Source organism: Panthera tigris, chromosome D3 (assembly GCF_018350195.1).
Source record: "Panthera tigris isolate Pti1 chromosome D3, P.tigris_Pti1_mat1.1, whole genome shotgun sequence".
In the NCBI taxonomy this organism is placed as follows: domain Eukaryota; kingdom Metazoa; phylum Chordata; class Mammalia; order Carnivora; family Felidae; genus Panthera; species Panthera tigris.
In genome coordinates this window covers 10,606,586-10,621,363 of record NC_056671.1, presented here as the reverse complement: position 1 = coordinate 10,621,363, position 14,778 = coordinate 10,606,586, and the positions used below count along the sequence as shown (strand labels likewise).

Below are 14,778 nucleotides of genomic sequence, written 5' to 3'. Positions count from 1 at the left end.
TGGCTTTGTCAAAACCCTCAAGTGTGTCTACTGATACATGGTAAGCAAAGGCACCAATTGGGGAGATTTACTATCATCTAGGATAAGAGTTCGGTTGCCCACAATTCACACTCAAACTGATCCACCTACAGGAAAATAAAGAATGAAATATGTTTGGATAAGGAGATAGGCAGAGATGACAGGAAGCAGATATGTAAAACTCACAAGCCAATCGGAAAGGGCGGGAAACTGGTAGGGTTCCTAGGGCTGCAGGGTCATAACTGGTCCTTTCTGACCTTGCACTGCCAGCCAAGGTCAGCTGGATCCAACAAAGCTCTTCTCCACGCACTTTCAGAAACCATTTTATTTAGATATATTGGACACACAGTAAAAATGCACAATTTGACATGTTCGGATACATGCACACACTGGTGGAACCATCACTTTCATCAAGACTATACATCCATCACCCCTTCGTGCCCGCCCCCGCCCATCATCCCCAGGCAACCACTGATCTGTTCTGTCACTATTGGATGAATCTGCGTCTCTTAGAATTTTACACCGACGGAATCATGGAGCACGTATTCTTTTTTTGTTTGGCTTCTCTCTCTCAGCATAATTATTCAAAACTCATCCGTGTTGTATGGTGTGTGGATGGCTCATTCCATTTTTTTTTTTTTTTTTTGCTGAGTGGTACTCCCTTGTATGGACCTATCGCGGTTGATCCATACACCTGTTGATGGGCACTGAGCTTGCTTCCAGTTTGGGGCTGTTTCAAATGAAGTTGCTATGAACATTCACGTGCAGGACTTCGTAGGGACACATGTTTTCACTTCTTGTGGGTAAATACCTAGGGGTGAAATAGCTAGGTCGTATGTTTAACTTTTTAAGAAACTGCCAACCTGCTTTCCAAAATGACTGTACCATTTTACACTCCCACCTGCAGTGCCAGGGGGGTCCCGATCTCTCCACGCCCTCACCCACGCCTGACACGCTCAGTCATTCTTACTTCTGACCATTCTAAAAACTGTGTGATGGCATTGCACGGTCTTAATCTCAATGCTTTTACTTTGCATTAGGACTAATATTACTGAGCGTCTTTCCATATGCCTGTTGGCCACATGTACGTCTTCACTGAAGTATCTTCAAATCTTTTACTTGTTTCTTCACTGGGTTATGTTCCTATCTTTGAATTTTGAGAGTTCTTTTGTATATACACATACATATTCTCTAAATATACACAAGTCTTTATCTATTATTAATATACTCACTCCAGCTTTTGATTATTTCTTTTGACGACTGATTGGTGTGGCTTTCTCCACTCGTTTACTTTTAATCTCTTAGCATCTTTATATTTAAACCATGTTTCTTTTTTTTTTAACTTTTAAAAATGCTCATTTATTTTTGAGAGAGAGGGGGGGACAGCAGGGGAGGGGCAGAGAGAGAGGGAGACTGAGGATCTGAAGCAGGCTCCAGGCTCTGAGCTGTCAGCACAGAGCCTGACACAGGGCTCAAACCCATGAACTGTGAGATCATGACCTGAGCCAAAGTCGGCAGCTTAACCGACTGAGCCACCCAGGAGCTCCTAAACTGTGTTTCTTGTAGGCAGCATACAGTTTGGTCTTGCTTCACCACCCCCCGCCCCCATCTGAAAATCTCTGCCTTTTAATTGGAGAATTTAGGTTACTCACATTTAATGTAACTATCGATATAGTTAGGTTTAAATATATCATCTTTGCTCTTTATTTTCATAGTTCTCCCATCTGTTCTTTGTTCTCTTTTTCTGCCTTCTTCTGGATCACTGAGTATTTATTATGATTCCGTTTTATGTCCTTTGTTGGCTTAGCTGCAAGACTTTCTTTTGTCACTCAGAGGTCACTTGAGGGTTTAGAGTACACATTTTTAATTTACCGCAATCTACTTTCAGGTGATCATATGCCACTTCATGTACAGTGCGCAAACCTTTAACAGGACACTTCCCTCTCCCCTCCCAACCTTCAGGCTTCTGGAAGCGCAAGGGACTTCCAGTTCACAAACTTACTCTGGATCCAGCTTCCTCTCCATCGCTAGGACGTGTAAATAGGACAATCTTTCTGGAAGGAACTGCACCAATGAGGCATCTAAGTAATGAGTGACCACTATTGCAGGCTCCGTGCCCCATGCTGATGTAATTTACACAATCCCAATCTCATCATCATAAATTCTACAGCCTGAGGAGGTGAAGCAACTCACCCAAGGTCCCACAGCTCTAAGGGGCCGAGTCGGGATTTGACCCGGGGTAGCCTGGCTGCAAAGCAGGTGCATTTAACCACTGTGCTATACTACCACCTTCTAAGAAACAGGAGTCTGGGAGGAAGGACAGCTGCCAATGGTTTTGAACTAGTGACAGCACGCATTTGTTGAGGCTTACTGCATGCCAGAACCTATGCCGTGGCAGGTTTTATTCTCCAAATATAGCCACAGCACGATCTTTCATCCTACGTGCCCTTCCAGAACCTTTGCCACTTCCCCAGACGGGCGGCGCCCCTGTGTCTGTCCTGAAACCAGGTGAGCCTCTGTGACTCTGCCTTGACCAGTGTATGATGGAGGACAGAGTGCTGGTGGCTTCTGAGGCCGGGTCACAAAAAAGCTTCCGCCTTTTTCTACTGGGACCCTTGCTCCTGGAACCCAAACACCACGTTGTGTGGAAGCCCATGCAGCTGGTGGAGAGGCCCGTGGAGGAGAAGCAAGGCCCCCTGTCCCCAGCCCAGCTGAGCCCCCCCACAGCCAACAGCCTGCACCACCTTGCCAGTCAGACGCATGAGCCACCTCAAAACCAGATCCCCGAGCCCCGGACAAGTGCCCAAAGTGACACCGCGTGGCTCAGACATAAGCCCCTCCATCGGGCCCTGCCCAAGCTGCAGACTGCTGCACAGAAGATCTTAAGAGAATATCTGCTCTTAAGGCACTAGGTTCCAGCGATAGATAACCGACGCACGTCTGAGTACTTTATGCCAACTGAGCTGTTTAACTCTCACAACCATCCTACGAAGGAGGTACTACTGTTCTACTTCAGACTTGAGGAAACTAAGGTGCAGGAAGGCTCGGTACCTTCCTGAGGTCAAGCAGCGGGTGGCGGGCAGGGCTGGGATGCCAAGCTAGGTGACTGGCTCCTAATTGGTACCCTTCAAGCCGCTCGAGGATGAAAACTACAGCAGCAGGCTCCCTCACTAGATGGAGGTACAAGCAGGAGGTAGGACATCTGGCCGCAGCGTGCACTTGACCATTCTGGTCCTTCTACCCAGTGCCGACATTCCCCGCCTCCGATCCCAGTGTCTGTTTCTGAAAGAACTAAGCCCGAGGCGGAGACGCAAGGAGGTCAAACCGCCCTCCCGGACGCGCTCACGTGCCTCCCACGTAGAAGCCGCGGGCAGGCCGCTGCGTGGTGCTGTGATCTCGCGTGCCCGTCGTCCACGACCTTCACGTGCCACGGCAGGAGCCTGTGCCCGCGACACAGCAGTCCTAGGTGAAACGAGTGACGGGGCCAGTGCAGGGTGGGCGGCGACGAGCTCGCACAGATGGCAGTGGACATTAGCGCCACTCCCCCAGCCGGTGCAAGACTCTGGCATCTGCGTGAATCCCCGCCTCGGAGGCCCCCTGTGCGAGCCTCCCCAGCCCTTCCTCTCTCTCGGGGGTCTCAGCAGATGGGTCCAGCTTCCTCCGCCCAGCCGGGAGCTCCCTTAGCCCATTTCTGGTGGGGGAAGGCGCCTGGCCCGCCTCAGTCTCTCCCCTTTGGCCCTCACACTTACACTGCACACCGCTGTGACCAGTCCGCGTTTGGAAACTGCCACAGCGTCCCCCAGCGCAGGCACCTCACTCACACCCACGCCGGCGGGTTTTGCCTGGGAGCGGGTGCCTTGCGGCATCCCGAAGCATCCTGCCTTGGCTGCCACTTTCCCCTCGATGCTGCAAACAGCCCCCCTCCGGTCTCTGAAATCCACAGGGACCGCTGGTAAGACACTCGCTCCTCGGCCACAGATCCCACTGGGCTGGCTGGTGTGTGACAGGGGACACGCCACAGGGCTGCGAAGGGCAGAACAAAGACCGGGGAGGGAAGGCCACAGGGAGGGCCTTTCTGCCAAACAGGTTGCCCAATGACGCCCTGGGCAGGGGGGGTCTTTAACTGTCACGCTTGATTTGCTAAAGTAAGTTAATAAATGCTAGGCTCTATTGCAGCTGGGTACATCGCTGTTATTTTATCCCAAATAGGATCTGTAACTTGGAAATAGTTTAGTAAAAAAAAAAAAATGTTTTTTTGAGAGAGAGAGAGAGAGAGAGAGAGCACGTGCGTGCATGCACTGGCGCGCCAGTGGGGAGGGGCAGAGAGAGAGCCCGGCAGGCTCTGGGGTGCCAGCGCGGAGCCCGACTCGGGGCTCGACTCCCACGAACTGTGAGATCGTGACCTGAGTGGAAATCAAGAGTCGGATGCCCAACCAACTGAGCGCCCCCTTGAGTAAAATTATTTTAAATCAACAACTGCGTGGTTCATCCACCCGTCTGTTTGATGGGCGTCCCCAGGGGCGGAGGGCGGTGCTGGGCGCTGGGCGGGGACTGGAGGTACCTGGATGGCCCCGGAGGCAGCAAGTGCCCCATCACCACGGGGCCCCGACAAGAGGTTCCACAGCCATCCCACCCCAAACGTGGGGATGTTTCAACAGAAAGGAGGTTCCGCCGGCGAGTGGAGATTTGGACTAGCTGCCGTCGCGATTCCCAGCATCTATGTATTCACAGGTACATAGACACTCCGAGGGGACAGGCAGGTAGGGGCAGGGGGCCTTAAAAACAACTCAAATTCATGAGCTTCCCGTGAGGCAGAGCCCAGCCGCCTGGACCTGGCTGGTTACCAGCAGCCTTCCACAAATACCGCCTGGCTGCACGGATGGGGTCACAGCGTCTCTTAGCACCCAGATTCCTGCCCCTCCCCTGATGAACCGCAGCCCCACGGACCTACATAGCCCAGGGCTCAGCAACTCCGCTTCTGCCCAAATAACAAACTTAGGCACGTCCAGAGCGGGTTCCCTGTGCCAGGCGCCCTTCTGAACACCTCACATACATATTAATTTCATCCTCACGACCTGCCATTACTGTCCCCATTTTACGGACAAGGCAACGAACGGAAGTGAGTTTGAGGAGGATTGCTGTGGGGTTTCCCAGCACAGATTTTTGGATACTTTCTGTTGCTAATCTCAGAAAGAATGACTGTCAGGTCTGGAATGGACGGCAGAGACCACTTAATTCAATGCCCACCTTTCAGAGGTGGGCAACTGGGGAGCCAGGGACGGGGTGGGAGAGCCAAGTCGAGCACTTGGGCTTCCCGGCTCATCTAGAGCCTTCCTCAACACAAACGCTGGTCACTCATCCTTCACCAGAGACAAGTGGCAGGTGGCTCCGTGCCCACTGGGCACACGGCTGTGAGACCCATCAAAGAGAAGCGCTGGGCCTCGCACAGACCGCCATTCCCGTGGGCCGGAGCTCTTAGGATGCCCAGGGGGGCCGGGAGTGACTGACGGACAGGCAGAGGGTCTTGGTAGGGGGTGACAGGAGAATATTTTCCTGGACCTAACATGCTGAACGGAGCAGCCACACCCATAAGAATCCCAGGGCAGGAGGCCCCTCGGGAGTCAGGAGGTTCACCCCTCATATGCCCTTCATTCATTCTGCTGAATGACCCCCAGACACTGGCTGTGCCTGGACCATGAGATCCCCCAGCTTACCCCCTGCCACCCCCTGCCATGGCCCGAACCACCTCTTTCCCGGGGAAGCACAACCTCTTCTGCTGACTGGGCTCCCTACTTCCCACCCTGCCCCTGTCTAGTCTCTACACCGAAGAAGTCCTCTGTGTGTGTGTGTGTGTGTGTGTGTGTATTTTAAGTAAACTTTATAGTTCAGTATAACAATAATCCTTTAAAAACCTAAACCAGATGGTATCCCTTCTCTGCCCCAAATAGACCACAGCAGCCAGCTCCCGAGAAAACGTTGAAGTCCTTCCCTGGATTAAAACGGCCTATGAGGCCATGGGTGGCTCAGTTAGTTAAGCATCCGACCCTGGATTTTGGCTCAAGTCACGATCTCCTGGTTTGTGGGTTCGAACCCCGAGGTGAGCCCTGTGCTGACAGTGCGGAGCCTGCTTGGGATTCTCTCTCCCCCTCTGCCCCTTGCTCACGCTTCTGTCTCTCAAAAAATAAACTTAAAAACATAAATAAATGAAGGAAAATGGCCTACGAGACCGAGATCTCTCACCCCACCCACCCTCTCGCTCCTAAGGACCTTTGCACTTCCTGTTCCCTCTGGACTCCCCGGGCTTCTCGCATCTTTGGAAGTCACATCACTGGCACCCCCCGTCCTCATGCTGCTCTGGGCTTCCTCCTGGGGCTGCATCGCCACCCGGCAGGGCATTTATTTACTTGTTGGCCTGCTTAGTGCCTGTTTCCCTGCCTGGAATGGCAGCTCCACGAAGACAGGGACTTTTGTCTTGTGGTGTCCCCAGAACCCAGGACAGTGCTGGGCATGATGTATGAGTGCTCAACAAACATATCCGAAGTGAAATGATGCTTTTCCTTGAAGATTCCAGGAAGCGGGGTCCCAGGCCAGTGGCTGGAGGGCAGGGCCCAGGAGGAATGCACAGAGTAGGCTCCCTCAGGAGGGCACTGGGGGTGCCTGAGGGTGTTAAGGGGCACCAACTTGATCTCTCGTGTTTTCTAAAAATCATTCTTTTAAGACTTTGCTGGAGAGTCACTATTTTGTATGAGTAATTCAGGGCAAAACCTTAGAAAGAAAGGGAAAAATGGGACTAGCAGAGCCAAGAAAGAAGTCTCCCCTCCAGGGCGGACTTTGTTCTAACCATTCAACCTGGTGCTTGCGCAACACAGAGAACTTGGCTTGCTTACTAGGTCCCCAAAGGCAAAGCCCCACAGCTTGTTTGTGGCGCTTATACTCGGGGAGGGCTGAAAGGCCCTCGGGGCTGCAGGGCTTTTCAAGAAAGCCATGGGGGATTTCACGGAGCCCCCTTCACACCTGGCTCCAAGGGCTGGGCAGCACATTTAGAGATTATACTAGAGATTACAGAAAGGGCGCAAATGGAAGGCAGGGAGCCTCTGGCTTCTCCTGTTCAGTTTATAAGCAGCCCTCACGCAGAGGGGGCGGCCCTGAGGCCAAGTCCAGAGGGATTTTCAGTGCACCGCACAGCAAATGAGGGGGGGGGGCGGGGGCGGGGTGCTGGGGCACCACGTGGGTCCTAATTCCCTGCCTCCAAATGCTGCTTCCCACTTCCTAGGTTGGAAAAGTGGCCACACAGGGGCGATGGAAATGCTCCAAATCCCAAGTGCTTTATTGCTGCAGCATAAGGCATGCTCAAAGGCTTAGCAGCTTCCGAGAGCGGCAGGACAATTATAGTCCATAAAGGAGAGGAAGGCAGGGGTGCAGGGGGCAGGTGACCAGCGACAGAGTCGAGGAGGCAGCCAAGCCCGGGGACACAGACTGTGGGCCTATAGTTCCGACAGTGGGGTATCTGGGGGCACAAGGCCCTGCTTGCTGGGGAACAGACACCCCAGTGGGCTTCCTTAGGAAACCGGGAAGTGAGAGGTAGTACAGGGACTCCTAGTTGCCCTGACTAGTCACCGGGGCACGAAGTGCCAGGGATAACGTGTTCCCACGTCCTGGTTAAAGCCTACGCATCGTGCCCGCTGGGTCTGCCGCGGATCGCCTCCCTGGGGAGCCTCAGGCCCCCGTGGCTGTAAGCAGCCAGCTGCCCTGGCCACCTACTCCTGCCCACCCGGGCCGAATCTGCCCCCCAGGCCTCCAGGTGAATGGCTGGTGCTCCCGTGAGCGCCCTCTGCACGAGGAGAGTCCTGGATGACAAAGCAGTCAGGGGGCCTCTCACCACAACACCCCAGGTCCAGCCCAATCCCGGGGGCCGGGATGGCCTCTCACACAGAGGATTATTAGAGACCTCACGAGAATCAACACGTGAGACCTCAGTCTTGGGCACTGGCCTCACCCGGAGCACGGTGGGCTCTTCCAGGGGAGCTGGAAAGGCAAGGTCAAAGCATACCGAAAGGGCCCAGCTGGTGGAGACGAGATGACCTCACCACGGGGCTGTCGGGGATCTGGCCCTCTACCACCTCCTCCAGGAAGGCGGTGGCTGGCCCTCGCCTCTGCATGTCTGCTTTCCTGGGAGGCGGCTGGGCTGGAAGCGGGAGGGAAGAAGGGGAAAGACACGCAGCAGGTGCAGGAGGATGGGAGGAGCCTCCACCCTGCCCAGGCCCTCCCAGCAAGCCAGCTTCTCCGTTGGCCCCCAGGAGGTTTTTAGAAGGGCCGGAGGAAGCTGGCCAGGAACATTCTTGGCAAAACCAAGAAGGTCCCATTCTGTGCCTCCGGGGAAAGTTCCCCGAAGGGAAACATTTCGTCCCACACTTCTGCTGCCCTGGGCAGAGAGCTCTCATGCGGAAACCAGGCGGGCGGGCGGGCGGCAGCCTCTTCAGGCCAGCAGACCTCAGCCACGGAAGATTTATGCAACACCTGACCCTTAACTACCCTCCCCGAACCCTGGCAATCAGCCCCAGGGAGGTGAACAGAAAATCACTGGCAGGAGGAGGGGAAGGAGCTGAAAGAAAAGGCCCAACGGGCAGGCATTAGGATACGAAACACCAGTAACAAAAAACGGACTCCAAGTAGGAGAGAAGTTCCCCATACAGAGGACAGGCCGACAAGCGAGGATATGACCTGTTTGCACAGATGGTAACGCTTCCTCCACGCTGATGTAACAGGGCCCAGACGCTCCCTGCAAAACAGCTGGCTGCTTTGCATGCAGCCTCTGAAATGACCCTGCGGGGAATCCAAGGTTTCCGTTCGCTGGAGCACAGCGTGCGGCAGCATCCTGGTGGTGCCGGGTAAATAGAAACAGTTTCCATATGCCGCCATAAAGCTGCACCAGGGAGGAGACGGAAGGAGCCCGCAGGAGGGGAGGGCTTCTATGTCCCAACCCCCACCCAGCAAGGGCAGGGTCGGCACAGGCGGGGTAAAGCCACTGCGACCTTCCTCTGGGGCCTAGACAAAGCGGTCGCCTCTGAGCTCCTGGACGGGAGAGGATGCCAGGCCGTGACCGCTTCCGGGCAGGTTTATACGGGGGAGGGACTCCAGCCCCATTCAATCCTTGCCTCTGTCCCCCCTCCTCTTACATGTCCACAACCTCGCCCATTCTCAAACACACACACCGCCCGCATCCTCTTCGAGATAAAACACCCAGGTTCACTCCCAACGGTGCCCCTCCCCTCCCCCGGTTCACCATCGGAGTCCCCGGAGCCTCAGTTTCTTCAGCCATCAGCTGGGACTGGGGCCAACCGAGCTCTGGGCATCACAGAGACAAATGTGAATACCCACAGAGCACCCGGAGCCCTCCGGAAACCGGTGCCTGCCAGAATGAACAACGAGCAATCGCCCGACCGTTCGCCAGTTGTCGCTGAGAGCCCCACTCCATGGGAAAAAGCTCGAAGAGGAAAATAAACCAGAGTGACACTGATGAGTTTTCCGGGCGCAGCGCTGCCACCCGGCTTCTGCGCTGGCTGGCTCTTCAAAGCCCCCCAGATAAAAATCGAGCAAAAGGCCCGATGCTGCAAGAAAGCAGAGTGCACATCTCCTTTGCTCAGGCCTTCCCTTTCTGCTGACTGGCTCCAAGATGGCGTGGGGAGGCAGACCCATGTTGCAGCGCACGCTAGTCGGGACTGCAAACCCGGGCAGGGCCCCGGGCAGATAGACCGACTCCGGAAAGGCAAGAGCTGGCACAGAGCCAGCCTAGTTGAATCACTGGCCTCAAGCCCGAAACCCGTCCTGCCAAAGGCTCAGGCCAGAGGAGGAAAGGGAAAACAAAAGGCTCAACTAGGCCAGTACTATGGGTCATGCACTGTTCTAGAAGGAGAGACCCTGGTTTGGAAGAGGCCAGGGCAATGCCCTGTGCCACCTCTAACTTTGTTTCTGGCCAGCTGACAGGGACCTAAGGGATTCCCTGTAATACATGAGCTCAGCACAGAAGGGCCTTGAACTGGCAGGGGAAGTGGCTAGAGGGTTGAGAGCAGTGGCTGGGAAACTGAGTGCCTCTTAATACTTTAGGGTAGTGATCACCGCCCCAGGTGCCCACCCTCACTCAACTGGCTACACAGGGCCCCTGGCATCCTGAGGTTGCAAACACGACCTTGACCGCAACTCTCCAGGCTTAATACTTCATGTCGTGATTTGGGGGAGAACGAGGGAGGGTGAAACCTTAAAAGGCTGGCCTTCTTGATACAAACGACTATGGTTTAATCGAAGGACACATTTATGCAGCACCTACTGTATACCAGGCATGGTGCCAGGCGTTGGATTCGAAAAAGTCAAACCCTGTACTTTGTCCTCACGAGGCCCACAATCAGGAGGCAAAAGAAGGAAAGCGATCCTGTGCAATAAAGCCATTTCTTACTTACAACAGCCTAGAAAAGGATGTCACAGCTACCTTCCACGGGGGCTAGTGGGCAGAGGCGGGGGCGGGGGGATTCAGGGGTGATGTCTGGGCCACTTCTGAAGGATGAAGGATGAAGGAGGTTCCCAAGGCGGATGGGGGTGTGGTGAGGGGAACACTCCAGAAACAGGAAAGGTCATGCATAAAGCTCAGAGAAGCAAACAGCAGGGCGTGTCTGGGAGACCACAGAGGGTTCAGGGATCCTGAGGCTGACACAGGCAGAGACAAGGCGGGAGCCGCGGGAGGGCTGTCCGCCACATTAGGGAGACGGGACCCGAGCCCCCGGGTTCCAAAGGGAAGCACTCTGACCAGGTGCACCAACCAGAAGTCCGCGGGGAAGCGGTTGTCTTGGGCAGCATCATAACCCTGTCTACAAACCAGTGCACGGCGAAATTGCAAGTTCGCTCTCCCAGGGGAGCACAGTGAGCGCACCTGTGTCGGGCAGGTGCCTGGCCAGGAGGCACCAAGCTCACTTCCACCGTCCAAGGCTCCTCACCACCCTGGTCTCGCGACTCCTGCACATCCCCCGCCACCGCTCCTGCCAAGGCAGAGAGAGAACTATGGCTGCCGGACGCCCGCAGGTAATCTCTTGGTGAGGCGGGATGGCATTTCTCCTTCCTCCGTCCGTGAACTTCAAGACTCGGCTTGCAATTCTACTCCCTGCCCCTGTGTCACTGGCTTCATTGAAACGAAGGGCTTTCGCCGGAACGGATCACTCACCGAAAAGTACTTACTGAGCACCCACCATGCACAAAGTGCTTCAGGTGCCTTGAAAAGAAATGTTGTAAGGTCTGTGCACACGTCAAAGGCCCCTCGCTTCACACACACACACACACACACACACACACACACACACACACACAGTCTGCAAGCCCCACTGTTTACCCAACGAGGAGTGCAGCACCTGTGCGAACATCTGTCCTGCATTCACTCGGAAGCATCAGAAATGCTAATTGTGAACTGCACAGGGACAGGGAAGGAGCTGTGGAAGAACAAATGGGGATGAGAGGCATTTTTCACTGCACGCTGGCACCCCCGGAGCCCCTGCAAGAGGCCAACAGACAAGTGGCGCGCAGGGGACGAGTCTGGCTGGGAGACCCACTCTCCGTGTCAGCTGACGGTCCGCTCAGCACAGATCAGAGGTCTGCACCAGCCCCTGCCCGGGAGCACCCAGGGGGCTGGCTGGACCCGGCCTGCACGAACCCTGGCCTCACCCCAGCATCTGGATCATCTGTGGCTGCCGGCGGTTCCGCTCAGAAGAGTGAGGCGGCCGGAGGCACAGGCCCGTTGGGGAGGTGACAGCGGTTGGAAGGCGACAGCCTGCAGAGAGCTTGAGCCCTGAGGCGTGCCACTGTCCAGGGGCCCGGGCTTGTCTGGCTACTGCTGCTCCCAGAGGACTGTGGGAGCCTGCACGGTCCGTGGCCAGCCCCTGTGCTCAGCCTCTGCTTCCTGTTTTCCTCAGTCTCCCTTCCTGCCACGTGGGGAAGCAGCCAAAAAGAAGCATCACAGACAAACATACAATGGCGGGGCACGTGCATGACACAGTCAGTCAAGCGTCCGGCTCTTGGTTTTGGCTCAGGTCACGATCTCACTGTTCACGAGTTCGAGCCCCATGTCGGGCTCTGCGCCGACAGCGCGAAGCCTGCTTGGGATCTCTCTCTCTCTCTCTCTCTCTCCCTCTCTCTCTCTCTGCCCCTCCCCTGCTCATGTCCTCCCTCTCTGTCACTCTCTCTCTCAAAACAAATAAATAAACTTTAAAAGTATATATTAGAAAAAGGAAGAAACATACAAGGGCAACCAAGAAGCCAAGCTAACAAGTAGCAAGGGACAGAGCTGCTTGAACTAAATGATCCCTGCAGCGCGCCCAGGATGGTGGTCAAGGGAGTAAACGTATTATTCCCCCGTTTACCATGGGTACCATGGGTAAGAAAGCGCAAACAAACCAGCTAACGTTCCTTAAGAGGAAGGCAGAGATTTTAATAAGAGAAGACCACGTTCAAGCTCTCAGTCCAGAGTCCTTCAGCTGCCTACTCAGGGCTCAGGAAGGGGCAACATGGCTACTGTGTTGAAAATGGAACCCTGATACTTTATTATGACTTAGAGCTTCCACTCACCGAGTTGGTCCTAGGAAATGTTGTGTGGAATTTCCCACTCAATCTTTACGTCCACCCTGAATGCAGTTACTCTTATCCCCCCTTCTACAGGAGGAGGAGAAAGTGAGGGAGAAAGTGAAGTTCCTCATCGGAGTCTCCAAGGCCACCAGCAGGTGATGCTGGAATTTCAACCCCATCCTTTGCTGTAGACTGAGACGCTCTGAAGAAACAGTAGATGGGACATGTGCCAGCAGATAAGATCGCCCACCCAACACACACACATTTCTAGCGACCTGAGAGTTCTCCAGGCCACCCCCGTCTCCAGACTGGTGAGTCTCTGTGGACCTTGGGCCAGTGTTTGATCTCTAAACCGAAACAGCACAAAATAACCTACAATAACACCAAACGGGGCAACTGGCCTGGAGGCGGAGTGGACTTTGGTATCGATCGGATCTGAGCCCTGTCGAGGCGACCAGACTGGCCCCGGGGTGCACCATAAAAGCTGTGATTGCAGACGACAAGGCAAGCCAGCCAAGTGCGAACAGCCGAGCCCGCGAGAAGAGGGCACCCTCGAGAGTCACAGAGAGAAGACATCACGCTTGTCGACGACCACCCACAAGTGAAAGCCAACACACCCGGCTGCTTGGAGGGGCGCCAAGCCATTAGCCTGCACTGAGCACAACCACTCTGCCCGAGCTGATTTTCAGCAAGAGCTAAAGGATTGAAAAAAAAAATCTTTTTTTAAATAAAAACCCAATCTAACAAAAAGAGAGATTAGCAAGAGAAAAAGGCAGCCTTTTCCTCTTGCTAAAGGTGGGGTGGTGGGGCGAGGTGTGGGAAGGTGGGAGCTGAGCACCCCGGGCCTCCGCGACAATTATGGGACGCGTGGGCTCCTGGAGAACTGGGAAGGTGTTAAGAAGCAGAGACCTGGGGCGCCTGGGTGGCTCAGTCGGTTAAGCGTCCGACTTCAGCTCAGGTCACGATCTCGTGGTCCGTGAGTTCGAGCCCCGCGTCGGGCTCTGGGCTGACGGCTCAGAGCCTGGAGCCTGCTTCCGATTCTGTGTCTCCCTCTCTATCTGCCCCTCCCCCGTTCATGCTCTGTCTCTGTCTCAGAAATAAATAAACATTAAAAAAACTAAAAAAAAAAAAAAAAAGAAGCAGAGACCTAACCGTCCAAAAAGCTGGCTATTCCCAGGGGCGGCGGGGGTCGGGCCCTGCCTAGACTATTTCTGGCCTGTCGCATGTGTTTGCGTCTCCTTGTCACCCCAGATGGCTCCAGGAGCCGGTTACGCTGTGACCCACGGAGTCACCTGGGGCCTTGGGTGTTCTCCGAACCTGGTGAGTCACTCCCAGATAGGCTACTTGACATCTGTTTATGAAGCACCCAGAGTATGTGCAGAAAAGACACGGTCTTTGCCTTTGCAAAACTTGTACTACTAGAAAGAGGCACAGTTGTGTACATCAGCACCCACAACAACAGCACCCGCCCAGACGTTACACTGAGTCGGGCACTCCGCCTTCCTGCCCGGTCCAGCCCAGCCACCTCAAACGGGCATCCGGAGACACTCGAAAGAAATCCACTAACAGGTTAATCCCTGATTGGAAGGAACGTGGTTTATAAAACCCGGCTCGGCACTGGATGACCTAAGGGGTATTAATCATACTACGAAAGGAAGCTTTGCCAAACTCGGCCCTCTTGCCCATATTTTAAATTATCTACTTCACCAAAATCCCATTTTCTCACAATCTTTAGGAATCCATCATGGCACAAAGCAAACCGCGACTCAGTACATAAGACATTAATCAAATCTATCACATGCAGGTGCCGGGGAGGGAGCGGGCCTCTGGGCGCAGGGAGCAGAGAATGAGGTGCACACAGCATATTCAGAGAATGAGAGGGTGTGGACAGGCGGCCACTACCCTAACCGATTAGGGAGGCTTGTGGAAGGCCGTGTGGAAGAACGGGACAAAGGTCTTCAGCCGATGGAAAGCTGGAGTGGGGAGAGGTCAGAAGCAAGAGACAGCAGCCCATGGGAGGTTGGGGAGTGAAAAGTGGTTCAAACAACAAAATGAATGAGACGATATGAGTGGCGCCATGCTTTAAGACTTCTGATCATTGGTTCTGATTTCTGGGGTGGAGGAAAAAGAACGGAGGCCAGTCAGCCAGGAGTGTCACCG

General features: G+C 54.6%; 1 protein-coding gene across 4 annotated transcripts in view; it reads right to left on the bottom strand.

The window, feature by feature from the left end:
* The window catches only part of TPCN1 (two pore segment channel 1), a 61,111-nt gene that overhangs the window by 30,790 nt on the left and 15,543 nt on the right, over window positions 1-14,778 (bottom strand). The window lies entirely within an intron of this gene.